Source organism: Neophocaena asiaeorientalis, unplaced genomic scaffold, assembly GCF_003031525.2.
Source record: "Neophocaena asiaeorientalis asiaeorientalis breed wild unplaced genomic scaffold, Neophocaena_asiaeorientalis_V1.1 scaffold251, whole genome shotgun sequence".
Classification (NCBI taxonomy): Eukaryota; Metazoa; Chordata; class Mammalia; order Artiodactyla; family Phocoenidae; genus Neophocaena; species Neophocaena asiaeorientalis.
This window is the reverse complement of record NW_020173377.1, coordinates 743208-770684: the sequence shown is the minus strand read 5'-3', so window position 1 is coordinate 770684 and position 27477 is coordinate 743208. Positions and strand designations below refer to the sequence as shown.

Genomic DNA, 27477 nt, shown 5'->3' with positions numbered 1-27477 from the left:
GTACCACAGTTTTCCCCACTCCACAGAGGAGAACCCTGAGACTCAGGGTGAAGTGACCACTCTAAGCCACATAGCAGGTGAGCAGCAGAGCCTCAGCAACTGGGGAGGAGGGAGCCGGAGTCTGGGGCTGGTCACCACAGGGCTCTGGTCTCCAGGTGACCCTACTTGGGCGCTGGGCAACAGGCTGGCTGTCGAGGGCAGATACTGTGTATATGGCTGCAGGGGACCTGCAGGGCTGGGCCTGCTCTCTGGTTCCTACAGCTGCCTGTCCGCCCAACCCTGCCCCACCGGGCCCGGCGGCACTGCACACACACTGCCCATTTGCCCTGCCTCACTTCCTCTAAGACTAAAGAATCACCCCTTCAGGGGACTGGAGCCTGGCACCCGGCAGCAGGAAATGCCTGGCCCTGCCCTCCCCAGAGCATGCCCGCCCTGTACACTACCCACCCCAGTCTAGACTCCCAGGAACATGTGGGGGTGGGGCCACTGCCCTGGGTAGAGGCTGCCAGGCTCAGCCTGGGAGTAGAGGTGGATGTTCTCCCTCCCAAACCTGGCCAAGGGCCCCTTCTGTCCCAGCTGCCCATCTTGTTGACCTCCAGTCTCAGAATCCCTGGTCCCCCAGCCCACTCAAGCCCAGGACCCTGGGAGGGGGTTAAGGGCTGAGCCCCTGCTATAACTCCAGACCGAGACCTGGGCTCTGATCACAGTTTCAACCTCCTTCGATTCCAAGGCAGCCTCTGAACTGTGTCCCTCCAAGGAACGGAGGTTGAGGCTGCCTCAAGATGCCTGAGGACAGAAGTGGGAGCCTGGCCTGATGACACTGGGGGTTCCTAGAATCCCTAAATGATCCGCTGCAGCTGCCATCAGGGTAGGGCGGGGGTTGAGGGGATGGGGCTTCAGGCAACTTCTGGCTCTAGGTGGGGTCGCAGCTCCAACACAGCCCTAAGTCTCCAGGCTCTGCCCCAGGCTCAGGCCCCAGCAGTGGTCAGCACCTGCCCATGCTGGGCCTATACTAAGCTACTGAGGCTCAAGGGAGAGGCACAGCTGCCCGAGTGTTCCTCAACAGGGCTGGGAGGCTGAGGCTCTGGATTCTGGCTCCAGCTCTGGCCCCAAAGGTCAGCGGGCCTGCAGCTAGGTTCCTACACCCTCTGGACCCCAGTCTCCCAGCTGTGCACACTGGCTGGACTCACTGAGGGCTGCTCCCAGTTCAGACACCCCGAGTTCTTGTATAACACCTGCTAGGCCAGACATACCATGGTCTATTAGTCAACAGGATCCCAAATAGTCACCTCATCTGACTCAAGGGTTCTGGGAGGGGACTCCACTCTGTCCTCAGCCTCTGACCTCCCATGAAGGGTCACTCTGAGGAGAACACACAATGCTCTGATAGCACCATCCCTCGGCCCCAAGACTCCTGAGAGCCTCCATGTAGGTGTGCGCCCACTGCTGCCCTGGGCTTGGTGAGTGGCTCTAAGCTGTGTGATCCAGGGACAGCTCTGTCCTCTCTGGGCCTCAGCTGCCACCTCTACACCATGAGTCCATTCCCTCCTTGGGGGCTGTGGCCATGATCAGAGATGTCTCATGAACCACAGCTCTGGTAACAGCTGAGCCAGGGAGGTATCACATACAGCCGCGTCCCAGTGGGGTGAGTTCTGTGGCCTAGCAGAGAGTCTGGCTTTGCAGACTGGTTTGCAGTCCCACCTTCAGAAGTGACCCCTCACTTCTCTGAGCCTCACTCAGTGGGGATAACAGAGATACCTGTCTCACCAGGTGTGGAAGTGACTTGTCTGAGCCACCAGGCCCCGGGGAGAATGGGAGCAGCAGCTGTTATTGGGTGTGCCTGCTGGGCAGGGCAGGGGGCGGGGGGAGCTCCCAGACACCCTCAGAGCCGCTGGCCCTGGGCTGGGAGTGGATTCCAAGGACCTCACCCCACTGGGGTAAGGCCCCCGGGATGCACTTTCAGGCACTGCCCAAGCAGCCACACTGCAGGGTGTGCCCCAGCCGGAGGAGGACCGAGGGGGTGGACGTGCTGCCTTGAAGGTGGGGAACACAGTCTGGTGACCCTGCAGGTGGGTGCGAGGAGCAGGGTGCTGGGCCACTCTGCCCCGGAGCTGGGTCTCAGGGGACAGAGGGCAGAGAGAGGGGAAGGGGGTGTGGGCAAGCCCTCAGGAAGGTGGTCTCAGGCCTCTCTCCTCTGAGTACAACTCTGAATACTGCTCTCTGAGCCTGAACTCTGGACTGGGGGGAGTCCTAGGGCCTCAGGCAGCAGCCAGTGGGCTCAGCCACGCTCCCCCGCCAAGGAGAATTCTGCCTCCTGGGTATCTGGGGCCAGTAGTGACCCCTGCTCAAAGCTAAAGACCTCACACAAGCTCTCCAAACTCCTCTACCAGGTTCCCATTTTACTGTGAGTGTGGTAACTGAGGCCCAGGGAAGTTTAATAACTTGGGTATGGGGAGGGGCCGCCCACACCCCAACCCTTGCCTGGGAAGGAATGATGGAATTGGAGTGCTCCATTCTGGGATCAGGCTCAGCCCCAGGGAGGCTTCAGGACAAGGCTACCCCAAGGCCTGACTGCACCGACTCTCCCTTCTGTCCCCAGCCAGCTGCCTGGGCTTGGTGAGTGGCTCTAAGCTGTGTGATCCAGGGACAGCTCTGTCCTCTCTGGGCCTCAGCTGCCACCTCTACACCATGAGTCCATTCCCTCCTTGGGGGCTGGCCTAGCATTGCCTAGCATTGGCCTAGCATTGCCTCTTCCAGGAAGCCGCCCCTACCCAGATTGACTTAAGTACCTTCGCTGTGCCCACTACCCCCTAACCAGTGCTCTGAGGGTTTGTCTAGCTGTGGGGCCCCCATGAGACTACAGGAGGGCAGGGCTGGCTTGCCTACCCCTGATTCCCCGCAGAGGGAAGGGTGAGGCCTGATGTGTGTACAGGTGAGTCCTTCTATCTCAGGGGGATTCCAGGGGGCTTTGTCCCAGGCCGCAAGTATAACGGCTTCCAGAGTAGGGCTGGGTCACAAGTATAACTGCCTCACAACCCGCCAAGGACGTGGACCTGGAGATGCTTTCTGAAGGCGTTTTACCTGCTTATGTTAAAAGGCCTAAAAATATGCATGACCTTCGACCTGGCAGTCCTGTTCCTGGGAATTTGCCCTAAGGAAATCACCACTTGAAGGAAAGGAGAAGCAGTTAGTCTCTAATTTGCTCTGTGGTCTTAGGAGAGTTGCTTTCTGGACCTCAGTTTCCCCGACTGTACAACGAAGGGCTGCAAACATACAGCCATCACACCTCATCTGTCCCATGTTCCACCCATGGCAGACATGCCCAGCTGATCACAGAATTCTTCAGTGGTCTAAATCCTGCGTCTTCAGGCTTCCCTGGTGGCGCAGTGGTTAAAACTCCACCTGCCAATGCAGGAGACACGGGTTCGAGCCGTGGTCCGGGAAGATCCCACATGCCGCAGAGCAACTAAGCCCGTGCACCACAACTACTGAGCCCGCGTGCCACAACTACTGAAGCCTGCACGCCTAGAGCCCGTGCTCCGCAACAAGAGAAGCCACTGCAATGAGAAGCCCACGCACCACAATGAAGAGCAGCCCCTGCTTACCGCAACTAGAAGAAATCCCACGTGCAGCAACGAAGACCCAAAGCAGCCAAAAATTAAATCAATCAATCAATCAATCCTGTGTCTTCTAACGGGCTCCACATGACCCCTACCAATGGAGCAGAATCCCCTTCTTATTTACAGGGTAGTCCCTCCAGTGCCCTGTAGCTGGGGTGACCTGCGAGGTCTAGAAGCATCTGGGGGACTCAGTAGACCAGGCCTTCTCTGGGGCTAGCTCTGCAAGCTATGGGAAGAAAACTACCCTTCCGGAAGCTGCCTCTCTCATGCTCAAAACTTAATTCTGCAACACCCCCTTGAGGGGGTCTATCCACTGAAGTCCCTAGCTCGTCATGACATCCTAACCAAAAATGTAGGCAACTACAAACACCCCAAAGAACTCCCCGTTAGGATGCATATTAGCTAACTGGGGTGAATTTAGACAGGATGGTTTAAGAAAAAAGAAATTAATTTTCTTTTGCAATACTCCATGGCCCCAGTACAAACTGGGGGATCAAGAGATCTGGCCAGAAAATGGGTCATTGAATTACCATACCATCTTAGGACTTCCCTGGTGGTCCAGCGGGGAAGACTCCGCATTCCCAATGCAGGGGGCCCGGGTTCAATCCCTGGTCAGGGAACCAGATCCCATATGCCGCAGCTAAAAGCCCACATGCCGCCACTAAAGATCCCGCATGCCACAACTAAAAGATCCTGAGTGCCGCAACTAAGACCCAGCACAGCAAATAAATAAATATTTAAAATACAAAACAAAACAAAACAATACCATCTTGCAGCTGGATGTATTTTGTAAAAGGAATGGTAAATGGGGGGAAGCCCCACACATCCAAATGGTCACGACCCTATTCCAAGATCCAGATCTAAAAAACTCCTGCTGGGTGTGCCTGGCTCACACCCCTTCAAAGTGCCTTTTTCCCCCACAGGAGTTTGATGTTTTAAATGATTCCCTTATGAGTCTACCTCCTCGAGGTCCACAACCAGGAACTCCTACCCACCCCACCCCCCAGTTCTGAGAGGGGACAGTTTCCAGACCATCTGCCCCAAGCGCCCCTCCTGGGCTGCTGGAAATCCCACCACTTTATCCCTCAAGCTTTGTCCTGTCCTCCATTACTGGAGGTGAGTCCAGCCAGTACTACATGAAGCAGGGCCACCTACCAGCCTCCAAATACCAAACTCTGTCCCTTAAGGGAAGTGCCAGCTGGTGGTGGAGGAACAATCAGAGTCCACGTCCCTTTTCCTATGGCTGACCTAGCTACTTGCAAAGAGAAACTTGGACGTTTTTCCAAAGGACCCCAGTTGGTTCATAGAGGAATTCACCAAGTTGACAATGTTCTATGAACTTACTTGGGGGGACACACAGGTCCTCCTTTCTACCTGCTGCACCTTTGGAAAGCCAGATCCTTGGTGCAGCCTGGGCACATGCCAACAAACTGGCAGCCCAAAATCAAGGATATATAATCTACCTTACGGAGGGGATGCAATCCCTGACCAAGATTCCCACTGAGACTACCAACAGGGAGGTAGAGGGCTTGAACACAGGAGCCACATGATAACTTGCTTCATAGAAGGGATGAAAAGGTGTGTTGTTAAGACTGTTAGTTATGACGAAGAACAACACAGGAAGTAACGCAGGGAAAAGATGAAAATCTGGCCCTCTTCCAGGACAGTTTGGTGGAGGCCTTTAGAAAGTATACCAATATTAATCCCTACTCCCCTGAAGGGCAAGTCCTAGTAAATACCTATTTTATCACTCAATCTGCCCCAGACATTAGGAGAAAATTAGAGAAGGCAGCTATGGGACCCCAAAAATTCTCAACAAAATATTAGCAAACCAAATCCAACAACACATAAAAATGATCATACACCACGACCAAGTGGGTTCATCCCAAGTTCACAAGGATGCTTCAACATACGCGAATCAATGTAATACACCACATAAACAAACAAACAAACAAAGACAAAAACCACATGATCATCTTAATAGATGCAGACAGAGCATTTGACAAAATTCAACATCCATTCACGATAAAAACTCTTACCATACTGCGTATAAAGGGAACACATCTCAATATAATACAAGCTATTTATGACAAACCCACAGCCGATATAATACTAAATGGTGCAAAGCTGATAGCCTTCCTGCTAAAATCTGGAACAAGACGAGGATTCCCACTCTCACCACTTCTATTCAACATAGTATTGGAAGTCCTAGCCACAGCAATCAGACAAAAAAAGAAATAAATGTACCCAATTGGGAAAGGAAGAGATAAAATTGGCATTACATGCAGATGATATGATACTATATATAGAAACCTCTAGAGACTCCACACAAAAACTACTAGAACTTATAAACGAATTCAACAAGGTAGCAGGATACAAGATTAACATTCAGAATCAGTTGCATTTCTTTACACCAACAATGAAACACTAGGAAGGGAATGTAGTGCTCGCTTCAGCAGCACATATACTAAAATTGGAATGATACAGAGAAGATTAGCATGGCCCCTGCACAAGGATGACATGTAAATTTGTGAAGTGTTCCCTTTTTTTAAGAGAAATTAAGGAAACACTCCCATTTACCACTGCAACAAAAAGAATAAAATACCTAGGAATAAACCTACCTAAGGAGACAAAAGACCTGTATGCAGAAATCTATAGGACACTGATGAAAGAAATTAAAGATGATACTAACAGATGGAGAGATATACCATGCTCTTGGATTGGAAGCATCAACATTGTGAAAATGACTATACTACCCAAAGCAATCTACAGATTCAATGCAACCCCTATCAAACTACCAATGGCATTTTTCACAGAATTAGAACAAAAAAAGTGCACAATTTGTATGGAAACACAAGAGACCCCAAATAGCCAAAGCAATCTTGAGAAAGAAAAACGGAGCTGGAGGAATCAGGCTCCCAGACTTCAGACTATACTACAAAGCTACAGTAACCAAGACAGTATGGTACTGGCACAAAAACAGAAATATAGATCAATGGAACAGGATAGAAAGCCCAGAGATTAAACCCATGCACATATGGTCACCTTATCTTTGATAAAGGAAGTAAGAGAGAAAAGACAGCCTCTTCAATAAGTGGTGCTGGGAAAACTGGACAGCTACATGTAAAAGAATGAAATTAGAACACTTCTTAACACCATACACAAAAATAAACTCAAATTGTATTAAAGACCTAAATGTTAGGCCAGACACTATCAAACGCTTAGAGGAAAACATAGGCAGAACACTCTATGACATGAATCACAACAAGATCCTTTTTGACTCACCTCTTAAAGAAATGGAAATAAAAACAAAAATAAACAAATGGGACCTAATTAAACTTCAAAGTTTTTGCACAGCAAAGGAAACCATAAACAAGACCAAAAGACAACCCTCAGAATGGGAGAAAATATTTGCAAATGAAGCAATTGACAAAGGATTAATCTCCAAAATATACAAGTATCTCATGCAGTTCAATATCAAAAAAACAAACAACCCAATCCAAAAATGGGCAGAAGACCTAAATAGACATTTCTCCAAAGAAGATATACAGATGGCCAACAAACACATGAAAGGAGGCCCAATATCACTAATCATTAGAGAAATGCAAATCAAAACTACAATGAGGTATCACCTCACAACGGTTAGAATGGCCATCATCGAGAAATCTGCAAACAATAAATGCTGGCGACGGTGTGGAAAACAGGGAACCCTCTAGCATTGTTGGTTAAAAAAAAAAAAAAAAAAAAAAAAACTAAAAATAGGGCTTCCTGGTGGCGCAGTTGTTGAGAGTGTGCCTGCCGACGCAGGGGACACGGGTTCGTGCCCCGGTCTGGGAAGATCCCACATGCCGCGGAACGGCTGGGCCCGTGAGCCATGGCCACTGAGCCTGCGCGTCCGGAGCCTGTGCTCTGCAAGGGGAGAGGCCACAACAGTGAAAGGCCCGCGTACCGCGAAAAAACAAAACAAAAAAACTAAAAATAGAACTACCATACGACCCAGTAATCCCACTACTGGGCATATACCCTGAGAAAACCATAATTCAAAAAGTTATGTACACAATGTTCATTGCAGCACTATTTACAATAACCAGGACATGGAAGCAACCTAAGTGTCCAACAACAGATGAATGGATAAAGAAGATGTGGCACATATATACAATGGAATATTACTCAGCCATAAAAAGAAATGAAATTGAGTTATTTGTAGTGAGGTGGATGGACCTAGAGTCTGTCATACAGAGTGAAGTAAGTCAGAAAGAGAAAAACAAACACTGTATGCTAATACATATATATTGAATCCAAAAAAAAAAAAAGGTTCTGAAGGACCTAGGGGCAGGACAGGAATAAAGATGCAGATGTAGAGAATGGACTTGAGGACACGGGGAGAGGGAAGGGTAAGCTGGGATGAAGTGAGAGAGTAACATTGACATATATACACTACCAAATGTAAAACAGATAGCTAATGGGAAGCAGCTGCATAGCACAGGGAGATCAGCTCGGTGCTTTGCAACCACCTAGAGGGGTGGGATAAGGAGGGTGGGAGGGAGACGCAAAAGGGAGGGGATATGGGGATATACGTATGCATATAGCTGATTCACTTTGTTATGAAGCAGAAACTAAGGCACCATTGTAAAGCAATTATACTATAATAAAGATGTTTAAAAAAAAAGGGAATGTACAAAAACAGTACCTCTAAAAATTGTGCCCCCCAAAATAAAATACCTAGGAATAAACCTGACCAAGGAAGTGAAAGACTTATACACTGAGAACTATAAAACATTAATAAAGGAAATTAAAGAGGATTCAAAGAAATGGAAAGATATCACATGCTCTTGGATTGGAAGATTTAATATTGTTAAATGGCCATACTACCCAAAGCAATCTACAGATTGAATGTGATCCCCACCAAGTTACCCATGACATTTTTCACAAAACTTGAACAAATAATCCAAAAATCTATATAGAGCCATAAAAGACCCAGAATTGCCACAGCAATCTTGAAGAAGAAGAAGAAAAAAAAGGAGGCATAACTCTCCCAGACTTCAGATAATAGTATAAAGGTACAGTAATCAAAACAATGTGGTATTGGCACAAAAACAGACATATGGATCAATGGAACAGAACAGAGATCCCAGAGATAAACCCATGCACCTCCAGTCAATTACTCTTCAACAAAGGAGGCAAGAATATACAATGTGAAAAAGACAGTCTCTTCAGCAAGTGGTGCTGGGAAAGTTGGACAGCTGCATGTAAATCAATGAAATTAGAACACACCCTCATACCATACACAAAAATAAATTCAAAATGGCTTAAAGACTTAAACATAAGACATGACACCATGAAACTCCTAGAAGAGAACATAGGCAAAACATTCTCTGACATACATTGTACCAATGTTTTCCTAGGTCAGTCTCCCAAGGCAATAGAAATAAAAGCAAAAATAAACAAATGGGACCTAGTCAAACTTACAAGCTTTTGCACAGTGAAGGAAACCAACAAAACAAAACAAAACAAACAGAAGGAAAAAAAAAAAGAAAAAACAACCTATGGAATCGGAGAAAATATTTGCAAACGATGTGAACAACAAGGGCTTAATTTCCAAAATATATCAGCAGCTCATACAACTCAACAACAACAAAAACAAACAACCCAATCAAAAAATGGGCAGAAGACCTAAATAGACATGTCTCCAAAGACGAAATACAGGTGGCCAATAGGCACATGAAAAGATGCTCAACATCACTAGTTATTAGAGAAATGCAAACCAAAACTATGAGGTACCACCTCACACCGGTCAGAATGGCAATCATTAAGAAGTCTACAGGGGGGACTTTCCTGGTGGGGCAGTGGTTAAGAATCGGCCTGCTTAAGCTTGTGCGCCACAACTACTGAGCCTGCGCTCTAGAGCCCATGAGCCACTACTACTGAGCCCATGCACCACGACGACTGAGGTCCGCGCACCTGGAGTCCATACTCTGCAACAGGAGAGGCCACCACAGTGAGAAGTGCGCACACTGCAATGAAGAGTAGAGAAAGCCCGTGCATAGCAATGAAGACCCAACACACCAAAAATAAATAAATAAATGATTAATTAATTAAAAAAAAAAGTCTACAGGGGACTTCCCTGATGGTCCAGTGGTTAAGAATCTGCCTTCCAGGGGCTTCCCTGGTGGTGAAGTGGTTGAGAGTCCACCGGCCGATGCAGGGGACATGGGTTCATGCCCCGGTCCGGGAAGATCCCACATGCCGTGGAGCGGCTGGGCCCGTGAGCCATGGCTGCTGAGCCTGCGCGTCCGGAGCCTGTGCTCCGCAACGGGAGAGGCCAAAGCAGTGAGAGGCCCGTGTACCGCCAAAAAAAATCTGCCTTCTAGTGCAGGGGATGCAGGTTCGATCCTTGGTCGGGGAACTAAAATCCCACATGCCACGGGGCAACTAAGCCTGTGTGCCGCAACTACTGAGCCCACACACAACTAGAGAAGCCCATGTGCTGCAATGAAGAGCCCACACATAACTAGAGAAGCCCATGTGCTGCAATGAAGAGCCCACACGCCACAATGAAAGATGCCACATTCCACAACGAAGATTCCATGTGCTGCAGCTAAGACTTGAAGCAACCAAAATAAATGTTTAAAAAAATGGATAACATGGGTACCTCTGATTAAAAAAAAGAAAAAGTCTACAAAGGTGATTTCCCTGGTGGTCTAGTGGCTAGGACTCCATGCTCCCAGTGTGGGGGGCCTGGGTTCAATCCCTGGTCGGGGAACTAGATCCCACATTCCACAACTGGGAGTTTGCCTGCTGCACCTAAAGATCCTGCATGCCGCAACTGAGACCTGACATTGCCAAATAAATAAATAAATACTTTTTAAAAGTCTACAAATAACAAATGCTGGAGAAGGTGTGGATAAAAGGGAACCCTCCTACACTGTTGTTGGGAATGTAAGTTGGTGCAGCCACTGTGGAAAACAGTATGGAGGTTCCTCAGAAAATTAAAAATAGGGATTTCCCTGGTGGTCCAGTGATTAGGACTCCCTACTTCCACTGCAGGGGGCAAAAAAACCCCTAAAAATAGAATTACCGTATGATCCAGCAATCCCACTTCTGGGCATATATCCAGATAAAACTATAATTCAAAAAGATACATACATGCCTGTGTTCATAGCAGCACTATTCACAATAGCCAAGACATGGAAACAACCTAAATGGCCATCAACAGATGAATGGATAAAGAAGATGTGGTATATATACACAACAGAATACTACTCAGCCATAAAAAAGAATGAAATAATGCCATTTGCAGCAACATGGATGCAACTAGAGATTATCATACTAAGTGATATAGGTCAGAAAGAGAAAGACAAATACCATATGATAACACTTATATGTGGAATGTAAAATATGACAAAAGATTGGATCAAGATGGCGGAGGAGTAGGATGTGGAGCTCACCTTCTCCCACAAATACATCGAAAATACATCTACATGTGGAACGATTCTCAAAGAACATGTACCGAAAGCTGGCAGAAGACCTAAGGGCAAGAAAGTCTCTATGTAACTGGGTAGGGCAAAAGAAAAAAAAAGAGAGAAAGAAAGGAATTGGGACAGGTCCTGCATCCCTGGGAGGGTGCTGTGAAAGAAGAAAGGTTTCCACACACTGGGAAGTCTACTCCCCAGCCTCAGACGCTTGCATTGTGGTGGTCAGGGGCTGCGTGCTGAGGCTCAGACTTCCAAGGTCAGACCCCGGGGACAGGGCTGGGTTTGGCTGTGCAGAGACAGCCTGAGGGGACTAGGGTGTGGTCACCACAACTGAGGGAGTATGGGAAGAAGCCTGGGCCCACCAGGGAGGGAAGGTGCTATTGTTGGGAGGTGCACGAGAAGAGGGGCGGGACTGCCATAGGAGCTTCTTTCTCCGTGTGTACTCTCAGGCAGCAGAACACCACCTACACATGCTCCAGGGGTGGGTGTAAGCGTCCACTGCCGTCTCAAACTCCAGAGGCAGGTGCAGACTGCTCCTGCTGCCGAGGGTCCAGGAACCGGGCACCAACAGCTGCCCCTGCCTTCCAGGAGCGTGTTCAGGCCACGCACCTGCACACCCACTACCAAGGGGATAACAGCCAGCACATACCGAGGAAAGAGACAGCAGGCATCCAAACCAACAACAGCCCTCGGGCCAAAAAGATATTAAACCCACAGTTTACACAGGGATGCTCCTGCATAAAATAGCCCTCCAAGACTACAGTAGATAATTGTTTCTCCTAAACTCACAGAGTAAGAGAAATATAAGCAAAATGAAGAAGCAAATGAACCACCCCCAGTTAAAAGACCAAGAGATTCCCCTGAAGGAACAATGAAACAGACCTCTTCAGTCTAATAGACATCAAGTTCAAAAAGGAGGTAATGAAAATACTGAAGGAATTAAGAAAGGCTATCGATAGAAATGCAGATTACTGTAAAAAGGGACTGGAAACTATAAGGAGGAACCAAGAAAAATTAGAAAATTCATTTGCCTTTAACTCGGAGAAAGCTGAGTTAAAGGCAATGAATAGCAGAATGAATAATGCAGAAGAAAGAATAAATGACCTGGAAGATAGGATAAAGGAAATTACCTAATCAAAACAGCAGACAGAAAGCCAAATCAAAAAAATGAAAGCAATATAAGAGACCTATGGGATAATATAAAGTATGCCAATCTATGCATGACAGGGATTCCAGAAGGAGAAGAGAGAGAAAAGGGGATTGAAAATGTACTTGAAGAAGTTATGGCTGAAAACTTCCCAAACCTAAAGAAGGACACAGATATCTAGATACAGGAAGAACAGAGGGTCCCAAACAAGATGAACCCAAACAGACCTACACCAAGACATATGATAATAAAAATGGCAAAAGTTAAAGAGAGGATTCTAAAGGCAGCAAGAGAAAAACAAAGAGTTAATTACAAGGGAACCCCCATAAGGCTATCAGCTGATTTCTCTACACAAACACTGCAGGAGTGGCAAAATATATTCAAAGTCTTGAAAGGGAAAAATCTGGAACCTGGAATATTCTACCCAGCAAGATTATCATTTAGAATAGGAGGAGAAATAAAGAATTTCTCAGAAAAGCAAAAAGTAAAAGAATACAGCAATACTAAACCTTTCCTAAAAGAAATATTGAAAGGTCTTCTCTAAATAGAGAAGAAGCAGGAAAATATAGGAAGAAGGAAATCACAATCAGAACATAAATCACTTAAATTAGCCAGTACGTAGATCAAAAAGAAAAAAAAAACAACCTATTTGTGAAAGTGATGATAAACACAAGGAACAGCAAAAGGATAAACATGAAGATGTAAAATAGGACATCTAAATCATAAAATTTGGGGAAGGAGAGTAAGAAAATGCAGATTTTTTTTTTAATGTGTTTGAGCCTATATGACTTGGTCTAAAGCAAGCAGATATAGGAAGGGACTAACATACCTGAAAAACAGGGAAACCACAAATCAAAAACATACAATAGATTCACAAAAACCAAAAAGAAGAGAACACAAGCATAGAATAAAAGGAAATCATCAAACCACAAAAAGAAAAAGAATGGGGCTTCCCTGGTGGCGCAATGGTTGAGAGTCCACCTGTCAATGCAGGGGACACGGGTTCATGTCCGGGACACGGGTTCGTGCCCTGGTCCGGTCCGGGAAGGTCCCACATGCCGCGGAGTGGCTGGGCCCGTGCCATGGCCGCTGAGCCTGCACATCCGCAGCCTGTGCTCCGCAACGGGAGAGGCCACAACAGTGAGAGGCCTGCGTACCACAAAAAAAAAAAAGAAAGAAAAAGAAAGGAACAACCCAGAAACAGAATCAAATGGAAAACAAGGTTTAAAATGGCAATAAATACATAGGTATCAATAATTACCTTAAAGGTCAATGGACTGAATGCTCCCATCAAAAGACATAGAGTGTCAGACTGGATAAAAAAACAAGAGCCTACAATATGCTACCTACAAGAGACCCACCTTAGGGCAAAGGACACACATAGACTGAAAGTGAGGGGATGGAAAAAGATATTTCATGCAAATGGAAATGACAAGAAAGCGGGAGTTGCAATACTCATATCAGACAAAACAGACTTTAAAGCAAAGGCTATAAAGAATGATAAAGAAGGACACTATATAATGAAAAAAGGATTAATACAAGAAGAGGATTTTACTCTCATCAACATATATGCACCTAATATAGGAGCACCGGAACACATAAAACAAATACTAACAGACATAAAAGGAGAAATCAATGGGAATACAATAATAGTAGGAGATTAACATCCCACTCACATTAATGGGCAGATCTTCTAGACAGAAAATCAAAAGGCAACAGAGATCCTAAATAATACAATAGAACAGTTAGAATTAATTGATATTTTCAGGACATTACATCCAAAAAAAAAAAACAAAAACGAAAACAGAATACACATTCTTTTCAAGTGCACACAGAACATTCTCTAGGATTGACCACATACTGGGGCATAAAATTAACCTCAACAAATTTAAAAGTATAGAAATTATTTCAAGCATCTTCCCTGATCACAAAGGCATGAAACTAGAAATCAACCACAGGAAAAGAAATGAGAAAAAAATGATTACATGTAGACTAAACAACATGCTACTACAAACCAATGGGTCAACGAGGAAATAAAGGAAATTAATAAATACCTTGAGACAAATGACAATGAAAACACAACCATACAGCGACTTCCCTGGTGGTCCAGTGGTTAAGACTTCGCCTTCCAATGCAAGGGGTGCAGGTTTGATCCCTGGTTGAGGAGCTAATACCCCACATGCCTCATAGCCAAAAAACCAAAACATAAAAAAAAGAAGCGGGCTTCCCTCGTGGTGCAGTGGTTGAGAGTCCGCCTGCCAATGCAGGGGATACGGGTTCGTGCCCTGGTCCAGGAAGATCCCACATGCGATGGAGCGGCTGGGCCTGTGAGCCGTGGCTGCTGAGCCTACACGTCTGGAGCCTGTGCTCCACAGTGGGAGAGGCCACAGCAGTGAGAGGCCCGTGTACTGGTTTAAAAAAAAAAAAAAAAAAAAGAAGCAATACTGTAACAAATTCAATAAAGACTTTAAATATGGTCCACATTAAAAAAAAACTTAAAAAACCCCCACAACCATACAAAATCTATGCAATGCAGCAAAAGCAGTTCTTAGAGGGAAGTTCATAGTGATATAGGCCTTCCTCAAATAAAACCCCAAGAAACAAGAAAAATGTCAAATAAACAACCTATCACATAAAAGAATTAGAAAAAGAAGAAACAAAACCTAAAGTCAGCAGAAGGAAGGAAATAATAAAGATCAGGGAGGAAATAAATAAAACAGAGATTAAAAAACAGTAGAGGGCTTCCCTCGTGGCACAGTGGTTGAGAGTCCGCCTGCCGATGCAGGGGACATGGGTTCATACCCCAGTCCAGGAAGATCCCACATGCCGCAGAGTGGTTGGGCCCATGAGCCATGGCCGCTGAGCTTGTGCGTCTGGAGTCTGTGCTCCACAACGGGAGAGGCCACAACAGTGAGAGGCCTGCGTACCGCAAAAAAAAAAAAAACAGTAGAAAAAAATCAGTAAAACCAAGAGCTGCTTCTTTGAAAGGGTAAACAAAATTGACAAACCTCTGGCCAGGCTCAGGAATAAGAAAAGAGAGAGAACCCAAGTAAACAAAATAAGAAACAAAAAGAGAAACCTCAACCGATACCACAGAAATACAAAAAAACCTAAGAGAGGGGCTTCCTTGGTGGTGCAGTGGTTCAGAACCTGTCTGCCAATGCAGGGGACATGGGTTTTGCCCCAGTCCGGAAAGATCCCACATGCCACAGAGCCACTAAGCCCGTGCACACAACTACTGAGCCTGTGCTCTAGAGCCTGCGAGCCACAACTACTGAGACTGCATGCCACAACTACTGAAGCCCGTGTGCCTAGAGCCCGTGCTCCGCAACAAGAGAAGCCACTGCAATGAGAAGCCTGCGCACCACAACAAAGAGCAGCCCCCGCTCACCACTAGAAGAAAGCCCATGCACAGCAACACAGCCAAAAATAAAAGAAAGAAAACATTAAAAAGAACTAACCTCACTTCCATAAAGACAAGCAAAAAAACTTACCTTAAAAAAAGATCCATGAGAATACTATGAACAATTTTATATGCCAACAAATTTGACAACTTAGAAGAAATTGACAACTTTCTAGAAACATACAGCCAACCAAACCTGAATCAAGAATAGATAATTTGAACAGACCAATCACTAGAAGTGAAATAGAATCTGTAGTTTAAAAAAAAAAACAATTCCCTACAAACAAAAGTCCAGGACCAGATGGCTTCACAAGTGAATTCTACTAAACATACAAAGAAGAACTTATACTGATTCTTCTCAAACTCTTCCAAAAGACTGAAGAGGAGGGAACACTCCCCAAGACATTCTATGAAGGCACTATCATCCTGATACCAAAACCAGACAAAGACACCACCAAAAAAGAAAATTACAGGCCAAATCTTTGATGACTATAGATGCAAAAGTTCTCAACAAAATATCAGCAAACTGAATCCAACAACACATAATAAAGATCATACACCATGACCAGGTGGGATTCATCCCAAGTTTACAAGGATAGTTCAACATACACAAATCAATCAATGTAATATACCACATTAACAACAGAAAAGTAAAAAACCACATGATCATCTCAATAGATGCAGAAAAATCATCTGACAAAATTCAACATTCATTCGTGATAAAAACTCTTACCAAAGTGGGTATAGAGGGAACACATCTCAACATAATAAAAGCCATTTCTGACAAACCCACAGCCAAAATAATAGTCAATGGTGAAAAGCTGAAAGCCTTCCCACTAAAATCTGGAACAAGACAAGGATGTCCAGGACTTTCCTGGTGGCACAGTGGTTAAGACTCTGCACTCCTAATGCAGGGGGCCCAGGTTCGATCCCTGGTCAGGGAACTAGATCTCACATGCATGCCACAACTAAGAGTTCGCATGCCACAACTAAGGAGCTGGTGAGCCGCAACTAAGGAGCTGGCAAGCCACAACTAAGGAGCCCACCTGCTGCAACTAAGGAGCCTGTGAGCTGCAACTAAGACCTGGTGCCACCAAATAAATAAATGAATAAATATTAAAAAAAAAAAGACAAGGATGTCCACTCTCACCACTTCTATTCAACATAGTGTTGAAAGCCCTAGCCACAGCAATCAGACAAGAAAAAGAAATAAAAGGCAACCAAATTGGAAAGGAAGAGGTAAAACTGTCACCAGATGCAGATAACATGATACTATATATAGAAAATCCTAAGAATTCCAAACTAAAACTACTAGATCTAATAAATGAATCCAGCAAAGTAGCAAGATACAAGATTAACATTCAGAAATTGGTTCCATTTCTTTACACTAACAATGAAATATCAGACAGGGAATGTAAAAAAACAGTATCTTTTAAAATTGCTAAAAAACCTCAAAATGGATTAAAGACCTAAATGTAAGGCCAGATATTATAAAACTCATAGAGAATATAGGCAGAACACTCTTTGACATAAATCACAGCAAGATTTTTTTTGACCCACCTCCTACAGTAATGGAAATAAAAATAAACAAATGGGACCTAATTAAACTTAAAAGCTTTTGCACAGCAAAGGAAACCATAAACGAGACAAAAAGACAACCCTCAGAATGGGAGAAAATATTTGCAAACAAACCAACTGACAAAGAATTAATCTCCAAAACATACAAACAGTTCATGCAGCTCAGTATCAAACAACCCAATCAAAAAATGGGCAGAATACCTAAACAGACATTCTCCAAAGAAGACATACAGATGGCTAACAAACACATGAAAAGATGTTCAACATCACTAATTATTAGAGAAATGCAAATTGAAACTTCAATGAGGTATCACCTCACACTGGTCAGAATGGCCATCATCGAGAAATCTACAAACAATAAATGCTGGAGAGGGTGTGGAGAAGAGGGAACCCTCTTACACTGTTGGTGGGAATGTAAATTGATATAGCCACAATGGAGGACAGTATGGAGGTTCCTTAAAAAACTAAAAATAGGACTACCGTGTGACCCAGCAATCCCACTCCTGGGCATATACCCAGAGAAAACCATAATTCAAAAAGACACATGTGCCCCAATGTTCACTGCAGCACTATTTACAATACCCAGGACATGGAAACAACCTAAATGTCCATTAAGAGAGGAATGGATAAAGAAGACATGATACATATATACAATGGAATATTACTCAGACATAAAAAGAAACGAAATTGTGTCATTTGCAGAGACATGGATGGACCTAGAGACTGTCATACAGAGTGAAGTAAGTCAGAAAGAGAAAAACAAATATCGTATATTAACGCATATATGTGGAATCTAGAAAAATGGTATAGATGATCTTATTTGCAAAGCAGAAATAGAGACACAGATGCCTCTACATCTGGATACAAATATATGGATAGCAAGGGGGCAGGGGTGGTGGTGGGATTAATTGGGAGATTGGGATTGACATATATATACTACTATGTATAAAGTAGATAACTAATGAGAACCTACTGTATAGCACAAGGAACTCTACTTGGTGCTCTGTGGTGACCTAAATGGCAAGGAAATCCAAAAAAGAGGGGATATATGTATACGTATGGCTGATTCACTTTGCTGTACAGCATAAACTGACACAGCAGTGTAAAGCAACTATACTCCAATAAAAAATAAAAATAAAATTACACCAAAAAAGGAAAAACAAACCTAGGAATAATCTGACCCAGGAGATGAAAGACTTATATGCTAAGAACTATAAAACATTAATAAAGGAAATTAAAGAGGATTCAAAGAAATGGAAAGATATCCCATGCTCTTGGATTGGAAGATTTAATATTGTTAAACGGCAATACTAACCAAAGCAATCTACAGATTGAATGTGATCCCTATCAAATTACCCATGACATTTTTCACAGAACTAGAACAAATAATCCAAAAATTTACATGGAACCATAAAAGACCCAGAATTGCCACAGCAATCCTGAGGAAAAAAAACCAAATCCTGAGGGGAAAAAAAACCAGACTTCACACGATACTACAAAACTACAGTAATCAAAACAGTGTGTTTTTTTAATTTATTTTTTGGCTGTGTTGGGTCTTTGTTGCTGCACGCGGGCTTTTCTCTGGTTGCGGCGAGTGGGGGTCACTCTTCGTTGTGGTGCACAGGCTTCTCATTGTGGTGGCTTCTCTTGTTGGGAGCACAGGCTCTAGGTGCGCGGGTTTCAGTAGTTGTGGCACAGGGCTCCGCAATTGTGGCTCGTGGGCTCTAGAGTGCAGGCTCAGTAGTCATGGCACATGGGCTTAGTTGCTCCGCGGCACGTGGGATCTTCCCGGACCAGGGCTCCAACCAGTGTCCCCTGCATTGGCAGGCGGATTCTTAACCACTGCACCACCAGGGAAGCCCCAACAGTGTGGTATTGGTACAAAAACAGACATACAGATCAATGGAACAGAATAGAGAGCCCAGAAATAAACCCACACACCTATGGTCAATTAATCTTCAACAAAGGAGGCAAGAATATACAATGGAAAAGAGTCTCTTCAACTGGTGGTGCTGGGAAAGTCAGACAGCCACATGTAAATCAATGAAGTTAGAACACACTCTCATACCATGCACAAAAATAAACTCAAAATGGCTTAAAGACTTAGACATAAGACATGACACCACAAAACTCCTAGAAGAGAGCAGAGGCAAAACATTCTCTGACATAAATCGTACCAATGTTCTCTTAGGTCAGTCTCCCAAGGCAATAAAAATAAAAACAAATGGGACCTAATCAAACTTACAAGCTTTTGCACAGCAAAGGAAGCCATAGATAAAACAAAAAGACAACCTATGGAATGGAAGAAAATATTTGCAAATGATATGACGGACAAGGGCTTAATTTCCAAAATATATCAGCAGCTCATACAACTCAACAACAACAACAAAACAAAAAACAAACAACCTAATCAAAAAATTAGCAGAAGACCAGGCTTCCCTGGTGGCGCAATGATTAGGAATACGCCTGCCAATGCAGGGGACATGGGTTTGAGTCCTGGTCTGGGAAGATCCCACATGCCGTGGAGCAACTAAGTCCGTGTGCCACAACTACTGAGCCTGCACTCTAGAGCCTGTGAGCCACAACTACTGAGCCTGCATGCCACAACTACTGAAGCCCACGTGCCTAGAGCCCGTGCTCTGCAACAAGAGAAGCCACCGCAATGAGAAGCCCACACATCGCAACAAAGAGTAGCCCCCACTCGCCACAACTAGAGAAAGCCTGTGGGCAGCAAAGACGATCCAACACAGCCAAAAATAAAAAATAAATAAATAAAATAATTTTTAAAAAATGAGAAGACCTAAATAGATATTTCTCCAAAGACAAAATACAGGTGGCCAATAGGCACATGAAAAGATGCTCAACATCACTAATTATTAGAGAAATGTGAATCAAAACTACAATTAGTTACCACCTCACACTGGTCAGAATGGCCATCATTAAAAAGTCTACAAGTAACAAATGCTGGAGAGGGTGTGGAGAAAAAGGCACCCTCCTACACGGTTGGTGGGAATGTAAGTTGGTGCAGCTCCTATGGCAAACAGTACAGAGGTTCCTAAGAAAACTAAAAATAGAATTACCATATGATCCAGCAATCCCACTCCTGGGTATACATCCAGACAAAACTAGAATTCAAAAAGATACAAGCACCCCTATTTTCATAGCAGCACTGTTCACAATAGCCAAGACATGGAAACAACCTAAATGGCCATCAACAGATGAATGGATAAAGAAGATGTAGTACATATATACAACAGAATACTACTCAGCCATAAAAAAGAATGAAATAATGCCACGTGCAGCAACATGGACACAACTAGAGATCATACTAAGTAAGTCAGAAAGAGAAAGACAAGTACCATATGATATCACTTATATGTCGAATCTAAAATATGGCACAAATGAACCTATCTATAAAAGAGAAACAGACTCACAGACATAGAGATCAGAGTTGTGGTTGCCAAGGGGCGGGGGATGGAAAGGGATGGACTGGGAGTTTGGGGTCAGTAGATGCAAACTATTACATTTATAATGGATAAACAACAAGGTCCTACGGTATAGCACAGAGAACTATATTCAATATCCTATGATAAGCCATAATGGAAGACAATATTTTAAAAAAGAATGTATATATGTGTATAAGTGAATCACTCTGCTGTTCAGCAGAAATTAACACATTATAAATCAACTATCGTTCAATAAAAAAAGGTATTGATAAAAAAAAGTATACCAATATTAATCCCGACACCCCTGAAGGGCAAGTCCCAGTAAATACCCATTTTATCATTCAATCTGCCCCAGACATTAGGAGAAAATTACAGAAGGCAGCCATGGGACACCAAACCCCCATGAATCAGCTCATGGACTTGGTCTTTGGAGTATTTAACAATAGAGATAGGGTTGAGGAGGCAAGGAGGATTCAGGACAACAACGAAAGGCACAACTCTTGGTGGCAGCTCTAGTCCCCACACCACCTCGTGGTTATCCTCCCCCTCCCCCTTGTGAAAGCCCATGGCAGGGGCAGGATCTAGAAAATCTGGATCAGAGCCCCTCTCTGTCGGGAATGGACCCATTTTAAATGCAGCCAGGAGGGCCACTGGAAGGACGAATACCCCCTGTATGGGAAAAATCCACCAGGACCCTGCCTGACGTGCAAACCAGAGGGCCATCGGAAGCAAGGCTGTCCCCAGTCCCGAAGGGGGCTCGGGGCTCCCAAACTGATGCTGGCCAAGAGGACTGAAGACTGACAGGGCCCAGGACTCTCCCTGCCTCCCAAAGGTCATCTGGTCATTTCCCCAGAGGAGACTCGGGTAACCCTTGACATGGCAGGTGGGAAAGGTATTTTTTTTATTAGATCCACCTACTCTGTGATGACTAATTTCCCTGGACCCTTGTCCTCCCAATCCTGTATATTAACGGGGATCGATGGACGGCCCAAAGCCAAGTGATTCACACCGCCCCCCGCTCAGCTGCTTACTAGGAAATGTTACCTTTGCACACCAGTTCCTGCTGATGCCTGAGTGCCCCATCCCCTTGTTGGGAAGGGAGTTGCTCACTAAATTCCAGACAATAGTTCAGTTTGGAGACCTCCTCAGAGAAGGCACCCATCAGGAGAAACAATTGTTCTTCGTCATGGGAGCCTGCCTCAGTCACCATCAGAGAAGGTCTCCCCTCCACCCCATATTTTTTCTCCAGTAAACCCCTCTGTCTGGGACACTGAGGTTCCTGGCAGAGCTAATAATGTGCCCCTAGTTCAGGTTTCACTGAAACCCAATGCTGATGACCCATGGAAAAAACAGTATCCCTTGAGGCCCAAGGCCCAGTGAGGTATCCAGCCTTTAATAACCAAGTTCTTAAAATATGGGCTGTTATGATCCTGCCAATCTCTGTGTAATCCCCCCATTCTGCCCATAAAAAAGCAAAGTGGAGAATACAAGTTTGTTCAAGACCTGAGGGCAGTTAATGAGGCAGTGGTCCCAGTTCACTCAATAGTCCCTAATCCACACACTGTACTGCCCAAGTTCCAGAAAATGCAAACTAGCTTACAGTGCTAGACCTGAAAGATGCCTTCTTTTGAATTCCCCTGCACCCAGACTCCCAATATTTCCTTGCCTTTGAGTGGACAGATCCAGACACATGTTAACACTTCCCAGCTAACTTGGACTGTGCTGCCCCAAGGCTCCAGGGATAGCCCCCACCTGTTCAGAAACGCATTAGCAAAGGAGTTAAGAGAATTACAGTTGGTTAATGGGTCTCTCCTACAGAATGTGGACAACCTCCTAATTTCCAGTCCCACTAGGGAAGATTCAGATAAAGATACCACTCAGGTCCTCAATTTCCTAGGGGAACAAGGATATTGAGTCTCTCCTCACAAGGCCCAGATTTCCACCCAACAGGTTAAGTACCTGGGAAACGTGCTCACCCATGGGATGAGGGCCTTTGCCCAAGACCAAAAGGAAGCCATTGTAACCCTCCAACCACCCCCACCCTAAGAGGCAACTGAGGGACTTTCTGGGGATGGCAGGATTTTGCAGGATCTGGATACCTGGATTCAGCCTCACAGAAAAGCCTCTTTTTAAGGCCCTAAAAGGAGGTGACCACAAACCCCTCAACTGGGATGAAAATTGCCAACAGGCGTTACTGGCTCTAAAACAAAAATTAGGAAGCACTCCTGTGTTAGGTCTCCCGAACTTAGAAAAACGCTTTCTCCTCTATATAGCTGAGAGATAAATAGCCAAAGCAATCTTGAGAAAGAAAAACAGAGCTGGAGGAATCAGGCTCCCTGAATTCAGACTATACTACAAAGCTACAGTCATAAAAAAAAATACAGTACAGAAACAAAAACAGAAATATAGATCAATGGAACAGGAGAGAAATCCCAGAAATAACCCACACACCTATGGTCAATTAATCTATGATAAAGGAGGCAAGACTATACAATGGAGAAATGACAGTTTCTCCAATAAATGGTACAGCTACATGTAAAAGAATGAAATTAGAACATTCTTTAACACCATACACAAAAATAAACTCAAAACTAAACTTTCAATCCATCTCCTACAGTAATGTAAATAAAAACAAACAAATGGGACCCAGTTAAACTCAAAAGCTTTCGCACAGCAAAGGAAACCATAAACAAAACGAAAAGACAACCCAAAGAATTGGAGAAAACATTTGCAAATGATGCGACTGACAAGGGATTAATCTCCAAAATTTACAAACAGCTCATATAACTCAATATCAAACAGACGAACATGCTTCCCTGCTCCAGTGGTTAAGACTCTGTGCTTCCACTGCAGAGTGCGTGGGTTTAATCCCTGGTTGGGGAAGTTCCTCCTGCCGCAAGGTGCAGCCGAAAAACACCAAAAACAAAAACAAAACAACTCAATCAAAAAATGGGCAGAAGACCTATATAGACATTTCTCCAAAGAATACATACAGATAGCCAAGAGGCACATGAAATGATGCTCAACATCACTAATTATTAGAGAAATACAAATCAAAACTACAATGAGGGCTTCCCTGGTGGCGCAGTGGTTAAGAACCCGCCTGCCAATGCAGGGGATACGGGTTTGAGCCCTGGTCCGGGAAGATCCCACGTGCCTTGGAGCAACTAAGCCTGTGCATCACAACTACTGAGCCTGCGCTCTAGAGCCCGCAGACCATAACTATTGAGCCCTAGAGCCCGTGCTCCACAACAAGAGAAGCCACTGCAGTGAGAAGCCCGCGCACCACAACGAAGAGTAGCCCCTGCTCACCGCAACTAGAGAAAGCCTGCACACAGCAACAAAGACCCAGTGCAACCAAAAATAAATAATAAATAAATTTTAAAAAACTACAATGAGATATCACCTCACACCAATGCAAATGGGCATCATCAAAAAGCCTACAAACAATAAATGCTGGAGAGGGTGTGGAGAAAAGGGAACCCTCCTACATTGTTGGTGGGAATGTAAATTGGTACAGCCACTGTGGAGAACAGTGTGGAGGTTCCTTATAAAACTAAAACTACGGAGAAAACCATGGTCCAAAGGGATACATACATCCCAATGTTCATTGCAGCGCTGTTTACAATAGGCAAGACATGGAAACTACCAAAATATCCATCAACAGTTGAAAAGATAAAGAAGATGGGATACATATATACAATGCAGTATTACTCAGCCATTAAAAAGGATGAAATAATGCCATTCACAGCAACATGGATGGACCTGGAGATTATCATACTTAGTGAAGTAAGTCAGACAGGGAAAGACAAATATCACATGATATTGCTTATATGCAGAATCTTAAAAAAATAAGATTCAAATGAACTTATTTACAAAACAGAAACAGACTGACAGAAAACAAACTTATGGTTACCAAAGGGGAAAGTTGCCGGGGAGGGATAAATTGGGAGTTTGGGATTGACATATACACACTACTATATTTAAAATTAAAAAAAAAAAAAACCAACAAGGACCTACTGTATAGCACTGAAAACTCTACTCAATATTCTGTAATAACCTAAATGGGAAAAGAATTTGAAAAAGAATAGATATATGTATAACTGAATCACTATGCTGTATACCTGAAATTAACACAACACTGTAAATCAACTATACTCCACTATAAAATAAAAATTAAATAATTAAATAATAATCACTTTATGAATTACTTAATTAAAAAATAAAAACAATGGTTTACCGATGGAGGCAGCTTTATACATGAAGGGTTAAGGCCGGCAGGTTATGCCAGAGTCAGCCTGTAGACAATTGTTGAGTCTGGAGCTCTACCCTCTCACACTTCCACCCAAAAGGCTGAGTTGATCGCCTTGACCAGAGCACTCCAACTAGGAAAGGAATTAAGAAGCAATATACAGGGCTTAGGCTTCCCTGGTGGTGCAGTGGTTGAGAGTCTGCCTGCCGATGCAGGGGACACGGGTTCGTGCCCTGATCCGGGAAGATCCCACATGCCGCGGAACAGCTGGGCCCGTGAGCCATGGCTGCTAAGCCTGCGCATCCGGAGGCTGTGCTCCGCAACGGGGGAAAAAAAAAAAATACAGGGCTTCCCTGGTGGCCCAGTGGTTAAGAATCCGCCTACCAATGAATGGGACACGAGTTCGAGCCCTGGTCCGGGAAGATCCCACATGCTGCGGAGCAACTAAGCCCGTGTGCCACAACTACTGAGTCTGCGCTCTAGAGCCTGCGAGCCACAACTACTGAAGCCCACGTGCCTAGAGCCTGTGCTCTGCAATGAGAGAAGCCACCGCAATGAGAAGCCCGTGCACCACAACGAAGAGTAGCCCCCACTCGCCGCAACTAGAGAAAGCCCGCGTGCAGCAACAAAGACCCAACTCCGCCAAAAATAAATAATAAATAAATTTATTTTTTAAAAAAAAGAATCAATATACATACTGATTCCAAGTATGGATTCTTTGTGCTACATGCCCAGGCTGCCATATGTAAAGAAAGGGGATTACTAACAGTCAAAGGATCCACTATAAAACAACAGGCAGAAATTCTAGAACTCCTAGAAGCGTTCCAGCTTCCAAAGGAGGTTGCAGGTGTCACCAAAGGGGCAACACTTGCCTTACAAGGGGAAACACCCTGGCCAAAAAGCCCGCTAAGACTGCCGCCCAAGAACAGCTGGTCCTACAAGCTGCAGCTCTCAGGCCTGACAGCACCCCCTTCCCAACAGCGCCATCTTATACACCTGAAGAACTTGAGTGGGCTAAACATAGGGGACTGGAAAGAGACCTCTCAAGGTGGCTGACAAAAGATAACAAGCTTCTCATTCCCGGGGCCGAGCAATGGAAAAAAACTAAGTACTTCCACGAGTCCTTTCACTTAGGGTGGACTCCCTATTCAAACTAGCTACTCAGTTGTTCCTGGGCAAGGGACCATCCCAAACTGTTAAAAATGTCACCAGGGCTTGCAAGCTTTGTGCCCGCCATGCCCTAGGAAGCCACCCCATACCTCCACCGCTAACTTGGCCCATACAACATCAGGGAACCTATCCAGGAAAAAATTGGCAAATGGACTTGACCCAAATGCTCCCATGTAGGGGATGGAAACACCTATTGGCATTCATAGACACCTTTACAGGGTTGATAGAAGCTTTCCCTACTAGGACTGAAAAGGCAATAGGAGTATCCAAATTTCTGCTTAAAGAGATAATTCCGAGATTCGGGTAACCCCAAAGCTTACAGTGATAACGGACCTTCTTTCACTGCCAAGGTGACCCAACAGCCTTCCTCAGCTCTAGGTATTCACTACCAACTCCAGTCTTCCTGGAGGCCCTAATCCTTAGGCAAAGTAGAAAAAGCAAATCATGCTCTAAAAGAATGCTTGCAAAAAAAAAAAAAACCCCAAAAAACACTTGCTAAGCTATGCCAAGAGACTTCAGAAACCTGGATCTCTGTCCTGCCTGTAGCCCTTCTATGGACCAGGATAGCCCCAAAGAGAATTTTAAAACTTAGCCCATTTGAGACCTATGGGAAGCCCCCCACCTTTTTTTTCGGTCATGCCGCACAGCTTGTGGGATCTTAGTTCCCAGACCAGGGATTGAACCCAGGCCCTCAGCAGTAACAGCCTAACCACTAACTTCACCACTGGACTGCCAGGGAAGGACCACTGGGAGGCCCTTTTTCACTTCAGATATCTTGTTTGATGAGGAAACCCACAAATGGGTTTCCCACACTGTTAGCTTGAGCCAAGTTCAAAAGGTCCTCCAAGTGTATGGAAACAAAGCGCTGCCCACCCCCACAAAGGAAAGGTCGCGGTCTCCATCCAGTCAGGGCACTTTGTCCTACTAAAAACTTGGAAGGAAGGGTCCCCTAAGGACCAGATACAACCAAAATGGAAGGGACCATATCAAGTGTTACTAAGTACCCCAACTGCTGTCAAGCTATAGGGAGTTGCTAATTGGGTTCATCTGTCTAGAACAAAACCTGTATCTTATAAGTCCCAACAGGAGCCAGAAGAGACCTACTCCTGTGAGCCCATGGAAGACCTCAGATACCTTTCCAAGAACAGATAAGTGACTTCACGTGGCTGAGGCGGGTTGGCCTAGTCATCCTTGTGTTTCTGACTATCACGCTCTTATTCTGCCGCTTTTCAGGACCCCCTCCCCCTGGTAAACATCTTCTTTGCCCCTGCTAGGTCTGAAAGAAAAAATACGGTAATGTGATGTCAAAAGCCATCATACTAGTAGGACTTCTGATGAAGGTCGCAGCTCAGAATGGGAAAATCGTGCTTTAGTAAACATATCTAA

The 27477-nt window shown here is 44.7% G+C and overlaps 1 long non-coding RNA gene and 2 other non-coding genes across 9 annotated transcripts in view; 2 read left to right on the top strand and 1 right to left on the bottom strand.

The window, feature by feature from the left end:
* Positions 1–27477, bottom strand: part of LOC112400528 (uncharacterized) — a 74288-nt gene that overhangs the window by 10471 nt on the left and 36340 nt on the right. The gene's annotated exons all lie outside the window — the stretch shown is intronic.
* LOC112400632 (U6 spliceosomal RNA) lies at positions 6064–6170 on the top strand. Its single transcript, XR_003003438.1, has one exon. It is a non-coding gene; the product is annotated as a U6 spliceosomal RNA (small nuclear RNA).
* On the top strand, positions 16517–16589 carry TRNAR-CCU (transfer RNA arginine (anticodon CCU)). Its single transcript has one exon. It is a non-coding gene; the product is annotated as a tRNA-Arg (tRNA).